The sequence below is a fragment of the Monodon monoceros genome, unplaced genomic scaffold (assembly GCF_005190385.1).
Source record: "Monodon monoceros isolate NGI ecotype Baffin Bay Population unplaced genomic scaffold, NGI_Narwhal_1 Super_Scaffold_13, whole genome shotgun sequence".
Taxonomy (NCBI): domain Eukaryota; kingdom Metazoa; phylum Chordata; class Mammalia; order Artiodactyla; family Monodontidae; genus Monodon; species Monodon monoceros.
Genome location: NW_021703769.1, coordinates 16,486,344 through 16,494,021, shown reverse-complemented (window position 1 = coordinate 16,494,021; position 7,678 = coordinate 16,486,344).

Genomic DNA, 7,678 nt, shown 5'->3' with positions numbered 1-7,678 from the left:
GTGTGTGTGTGTGTGTGTGTGTGTGTGTGTGTGTGTGTGTGTGTGTGTCTTTCCTTCTTGGGGACAACCTCTGCTCTAGCACGAGGCATCTCTCTCTCTGTGCCCTGCTCCATTCTCTCCACCTCCGAAAGCAGTCCCCCAGTTGCCCACACATGTCCTCCACTGCCTTCTAACCCAGGCTTGCACCTGACTCCCAATGACCATTCCAGTCCAACAATGCCTCTGGACCAGAAGGTTTCAGCTCCCATCCTCACTGCTCAAGCCTCTTAGCCAAATGCCTGAGAGTGAAATCTGATTGGCCATCTACGTCATGGGTCCCAGCCAACAGATGGAGCACCCTTGAGTCACATGTCCATCTCAGTCCAATCAGCTGAGGCCTGGAGTGACATAATGGAACATGACCAGGAGAACTGGGGGAGGGGCCTATTCTTCTCAGAAAAACTATGGGTGGAGCAGGCAGTGATGGAAATGTCTAGTTCTGCTCATTAGCTGGAATCCAAATTCACATTTCTCTGACTCCAAAGTTTATATTCCTGCCACATTGCTTCTCCTTCATAATGTGGTTGTTCAGAACAAAACTGCCTGGGTTAAAACCCCAGCTCAACCACTTGCTAATCATGAAATCCCAGGCAAATTAACTTCCCCGTTCCTTCCTTTCACTCATCTAGGAGGTGATAACACCTCCTAGGCTGTTACGAGAATTAAATGAGTTAATATGTGCAAGGTGCTTGGAATAATGCCTAACACATAGTAAGCATAATAGAAGTGCTTGCCAAATAAACGAATTTCTCAAACTCTCAACAGGAGAGAGAAGGAGCTAAACAGGCCTGACCCCGCAGGGTAGAAGCTGGCCAGCACCCCACAGATTGTTGGCACGTTGAGCTGTCTGGGATGGAGCCCTGGGAGACAGACAGGAATGTCACCATCGTGGCTCAGGCAAGAAAGACATTTCTGATCCGTTTCCAGGAAATCAGTGCCATGGCAACTCGAGATGGCCCAGGGCAACATGACATATCAAAGCTTGCAAGGATCATGGTGATAATAATGACCAATATTTCTAGTATTCTGCTATGGATGCTACAGGTGCTTGCTATGGATTGAATTGTGCTCCCCCCCCCCCCCCCCCCCCCCCCTACACACATACAAATTCATATGTTGAAGTCCTAACCCCCACTACTTCAGAACGTGACCTTATTTGGAGATGGAGTCTTTACAGAGGTAATCTAGTTAATGATGAGGTCTTTAGGGGGTGTCCAATCCCAATATGACTGGTGTCCTTATAAGGAGAAATTTAGACGCAGACACATAGTCTTCCTAAAGGGAAGACGATGTGAAGAGACACAGGGAAAAGACAGCCAAGGAGAAAGGCCTGGGACAGATCCTTCCCTACCAGCCCTCAGAAGGCACTGACCCTGCCAACACCTTGGTCTCAGACTTCCAGCCACCAGAACTTCAAGACAATATATTTCTGTTGTTTAAGCCACCTAGCGTGTGGGTTACAGCAGCCCCAGCAAACTAAGCCAGTGTCTTTCAGTCTGCACCAGGCACCGTGCTAGACACTTCACGGGCTTTAGTTCAATTAATCTTCATACCCATCCTGTGGGGTAGACGTTGTACGGTCTCACTTTACATAGGAAACTGAAGCTCAGAGGAGGTGAGTGCTCTGTCTTCAATCACGTAGTTAGTAAAAGGCAGAGCTGGACCTTGAACTCCCGTCAGCCTGAACAATGCCGGGCACACAGGAGGCACTCATCTAGTTGTTGGGGAGTCTTGAGACACTATCATTAGACCAAAGGCAAAGCTGACAACAAATCCAACAAAGCTTTGAGGAGGAGTCAGAACTGTCCCCCTGATTGCAAATGGGTGCAGCCCCTATGGAAAACAGTATGCACTTTCCTCAAAAAGTTAAAAATAGAACTATCCTATGATCCAGCAACCCCACTTCTGGGTACATATCTGAAGAAAACGAAAGCACTATGTCAAAGAGCTATCTGCACCCCGACGTTCACTGCAGCGTTATTCACAACAGCCAAGACACATGGAAACAACATAAGTGCCCATTGATAGATGAATGGATAAAGAAAATGTGGCACATATGTACAGTGAAATATTATTTACCCGTGTAAGTCACTTCCTGTTTCCTGGTTAGCCATGTAAATCCTGCCATTTGTGACAACATGGATGGACCTTGAGGGCATTATGCTAAGTGAAATGAGTCAGGCGGAGAAAGACAAATACTATAAGGTCTCACTTATATGTGGAATCTAAAAAAGGGGGGAAAATCCAAACTCATAGAAAAAGAGATCAGATTTGTGGTCACCAGAGGCAGTGGGTGGGGAGAAGGGAATTGGACGAAGGTGGTCAAAAGGTACACACTTCCACTTATAAGATAAATGAGCACTGGGAATGTGAATAGCATACAACATGACGACTGCAGTTAACACTGCTGTCTGGTATATTTGAAAATTGCTAAGAGAGTAAATCCTAAAAGGTCTCATCACGAGGAAAAAAATTTTTTTCTTTTTTCTTTTTTTGTATTGATATGAGATGATGTATGTTAATTTATTGTGGTTATCATTTTGCAATATATATAAGTCAAGAGTCAAGTCATTATGCTGTACCTCTTAAACGTATTCAGTGCTGTATGGCAATTATATCTCAATAAAACTGAAAGGAAAGAAAAGACTGTCCCTGGGGAAGATCAGTTAAGAAGCCAGACCCCAAGGAGAAGCAGGTCTTCCCTGAACCCCTCCCTGTCTCGGGCTCCAAGAAGCAGAAGGACCAGGAATAGAAGTCTCTTTAGGCACTTCCTGTTTCCTGGTTCCTGCCCCCTCCTCCAGCATCACTCTTTGCTGAACAGTTCCTCTCCCCCCATCTCAGGGCAAGAGCCCCTCGTTCCTGGGAGAACAGGAGAACTGCTCTTAATGATCACCCTGGAGGAAAGCCCATGTTTGAGGCAGGCTTTGTATTCCTGGTAGAAAATGTTCCGCCTCACACCAAAATAAACTCACTGACAACTCCTCCTGGGGCTTCATATCTGAGATGTAGAATAGACAATGTCATCCCTTTGTGTGTGAGACGAGAGATCCACCAACAAAAGAAGCCTGGCAGAGAGAAGTCAGAGAAGAAAGGAGAGGTGGCTGCAGTCACACTACACACATGGCTCTCTCTCCTAAATTACTTCTTTTAATGTATATATGATGAGTTTTTCTGATTACAGGGGGAAATAAGTGTTAATTAGTAGAAAATTGGGGAAACACAAAAATAGCATAAAGAAGAAAATTTAAATCATCTACAGTCCCAACTCTTAAATAATACCACTGTTTATACAGGAAAAAAAAAAGAATTGTACATATAGGTACACATAAATGTGTGAAGTTGATCATGTTTTTTCCCTACTTTTTCCACTTAATATGTTGTAAGGTTTTTTCCGTGCCGAGTCAGAGTGCTGTCTGTTCTCCAATCTCCACTCTCCCATTCTCCCTTTAGTGACAGAATCCACCAAAATTTTTTGTAATTGTTCATGATACTTTTAACACTACACTTCCCAGCAACTTAAATGTCCATCGACAGATGAATGGATAAAGAAGGTATGATACATATATACAATGGAATATTACTCCTCCATAAAAAAGAATGAAATAATGACATTTGCAGCAACATGGATGGACCTAGAGATTATCACACTAAGTGAAGTAAGTCAGACAGAGAAAGACAAATAGCATATGATATTAATTATACATGCAATCTTAAAAAATGATACAAATGAACTTATCTTCAAAACAGAAATAGATTCACAGATATAGAGAACAAACTTAAGGTTACCAAAGGGGAAAGGTAGGGGAGGGATAAATTAGGAGTTTGAGTTTAACAGATACACACTACTATATATAAAACAGAAAAACAACAAGGACCTACTGTATAGCACAGGGAACTGTATTCAATATCTTGCAATAACCTATAATGGAAAAGAATCTGAAAAAGAATATATCTATATATACATACACATAACTGAATCACTTTGTTGTACACCTAAAACTAATACAACATTGTAAATCAACTATACTTCAATTTTTAAAAACCTACACTTTCCAGCCTCCCTTGCAGCTAAGTGTAGCCATGAGACCTCAGGAAGTGAGGATGAAGTATGGACTGTCTTGGATCATGCTCTATAGATGGCAGAGCAACAAGATAGAAGGAGGCTGGGTCCCTGAGTGACCTCTTGGAGCAGAGCTGCTGCAAGTCCTGGACTGACTATTTCCAGACTGCTGCATGAAGGAGAAAGAAACTTCCATCTTTTTTAATTCACTGTTAATTTAGGTCTTCTTTATAGCAGTTGAATCTATATCCTAATACATGTTTCTGTATCTTTCGCTACAATATAGTTTGAATGACTGCATGTTTTTCTATCACATGAATGTTCAGCATCAAAATTTATTGAATCCAGAAAAAAGTTACTGAATAGAGCTAATTATAAATTCTTGGCCATTTGTATTTCTTTCAAACTTTTCTTTATAATAAACACCACTGCAATAAGAATCCTTGTATATAAACCTATGGGTATATTACTGATTTTTTTTTTTTTTTTGCCGTACGCGGGCCTCTCACTGCTGTGGCCTCTCCCTTTGCGGAGCCCAGTCTCCGGACGCACCAGCCCAGCAGCCATGGCTCACGGGCCCAGCCGCTCCGCGGCATGTGGGATCCTCCTGGACTGGGGCACGAACCCGCTTCCCCTGCATCGGCAGGCAGACTCTCAACCACTGCGCCACCAGGGAAGCCCCCTACTGATTATTTTTTAGGTACATTTATAGAAGCAGAACTCCTAGGTCAAATAATACAAATTTTAAAATATTTTTTTATTTCATGATTATCATGTGTTTGCTGTAGGAAGGTATCCTGCTTGAAATTCCACCTGAATGTTCTCCTATACAAATTTTTATTTGTATAGGTTTATAAGATTCACTTCATGTTTATGTTTATTTTTATTACCTTCTCCCTCCCATGTGGATAGGAAGAAGTAGAATTAGTCATGCAAGCTCTGGCGTCAGATTTCCTAGATTTGTGTGTGTGTAACCTTGGGGAAATTTCTTAACCTCTCTATATTCCACTTCCTCATTAAAGAAAAAAAAAGGCGTTCTAACAGTGCCCACCTTATGAAGATATGAGAATTGAGTTAATACAGGTAAAACATTTAGTGCCAACCATATAGGAAGTGCTCACTAACCATTCACTATTATTTTTATTCTTTCTAGGATTGTTTATGACATTTGCTTTCTGTTCAAAAAAATGTTTAGATTTATTCTAGGTATACATTATTTCAATTCTTACTGCCCACCATTGATAGCCTGCATTTTCCATTCTTAAAGTGTTTGTTTCATACTTTGACATGTTGAAATGCATTTTCCAGTCTTTTTTTTTCCAGAAAAAAATATATACAAGCGGTATAATCACTGTCTCTGCATACCTATGAATGTTTTTACATTGTCTTCCAATATGAATGACCTCTTGTCTAGGCATAGAATTGGGGGGTAAATTTTCCTTCAAAGCTTCGACTCTAATTCTTTTCTTCCTCCGTAGAGAATGTTGAGGAGAAATTTGCTATCATGCTGGTCTGATTTTTCTCCCTTTGTTTCTTTTAAAAATGTTTACCTTCAAGTGTACTCAAACGATTGTTTCTTTATCCTTGAAATTTAAAATCTTCCCTGGCAGTGACTATGGGATGGTTTCTTTTTCTTAGTTATTATATGAGAAGACTTTCCATCTGTAGATTCAAGTCCTTCTTTAGCTCAATCAAGTTTTCTATAACCACACCTTTAGGTACTGTTCCTTCTACAACAAGTACGGCTGCTATTGTTTTCTCTTGCTGAGAACAATGTTCTATGCTTCAAATCTCCTCCATACTCTTCATCCACACTCTGATCACTTTAAGCCCTTGTGTTCTGGGAGAACCTCTTAGTCATGGAGTCTCAGTGATTTCCTCTCCTGAATACTTCTTAAGTCTCTCTACCTCTCTCCATCCCAACTACTCCCATTCTAACAGGTCTTCCTGCTTAGTCCTGCACCTCTACAATTCATTCCCCACTGAGCAGGGGAATCTCTTAAGCATCTCTTTTAAGATGTAAATTAAATCATTCTTCTCTCATCTTGTAAAATCCTTCATTGGTTTACAGTTGCATTTAGAATTAAACACAGTCAGTGTGTGTGCGGTGGTGGTGGTGGGGGGGGGCGGGGATGTGAGCCCTGGTGGCGCAGTGGTTAAGAATCCGCCTGCCAGTGCAGGGGACACGGGTTCAAGCCCCGGTCTGGGAAGATCCCACATGCCACAGGGCAACTAAGCCCGTGCACCACAACTACTGAGCCCATGCTCTCGAGCCTGCGAGCCGCAACTACTGAGCCCACGCGCCACAGCTACTGAAGCCAATACACCACAACTACCGAAGCCCATGCGCCTAGAGCCCGTGCTCCACAACAAGAGAAACTACCGCAATGAGAAGCCCGCGCACCACAACGAAGAGTAGCCTCCACTCGCCACAACTAGAGAAAGACCGTGCACAGAAACGAAGACCCAACACAGCCAAAAATAAATAAATAAAATAGAATTAAATACAGTCACCTCAAGGCCTCCAACAAACTGCATGGTTTGGCCCTGTGGTTCCTAAGAGCCATCCACCAACCTATCCCACAATGGTCTATTGGGGTTGACAGCATTCGAGGATGGGTGCAGAGTTTGGAGTGGTAGGAAAATGCTATCTCTTATGAAATATGCCCCAGGCACAGCTATCAGGACAAGGATAGAAAGAGGTGAAGACACAGGAGGTGAGAACACTGTATGGAGGAAGAAGTCATCACAGTCTTGAGGGGCCAGTAGGTTCCAGGTTGTAAAAATCAGACCAGGAAGGTAATAAAGGGCATATTTGTTGAGCACCCACTATGGGCAAACACTGTTCTATATATAGCCCATTTAATCTTCCCATCTTTATTAATTATTCCCATTTTTCAACAAAGAAACTCTGAGAAAGTAAATGACTTGACCAAGATCCCATGGCTAATAAGACATGGGGACAAAGATAAAATTCAAGTCTGCATGATTTCAAAGTTTCTGATCTTTCCCTATATCCTGTGGCCTCCCTAAAAGGTGAATTCCAACATGGCAGCTGGGGATGGAGCCATGTGGAAGTGGAAGGCTTTAATAGGTCCCCAAGTTGGAGATAAACTCCTTGCTCCGTTCCAGGAACTTTCAACCTTTATATTAGACTAGGCTAAGTTTGGCTAAAGCAATACAAGCTGGCTGGAGGACAGCGTTTTTCCATGTTCCCTCCTATGGATCCACCATGCTTGTCATCATATGTGTCCATCTAGCATATGTGTCCTATCTGCTCTTCATGGTCCTTCGAGATGGCAGAGCCAAGAGGTGAAAGGAGCCTGGGTTGCCAAGTCACCACATGGAAGGCTGTCCATCAAATGCCCAATTGCACTGTGTCATATGCGAAAAACCAAAAACTTTATTGTTGAAAAGTTCACTGAGATTTTGGACTTCTTCGTTACAGCAACCAGCATTGATTACACTGACTAATACAAGTAATATCACAAGTTTAAAAACTGAGGCTGCAAAAGCCAAGATTCGTATTTGAGTAGCCTCATGTCAAACTCAGGGCTCCTTTCCCCGTGGCACACTTCC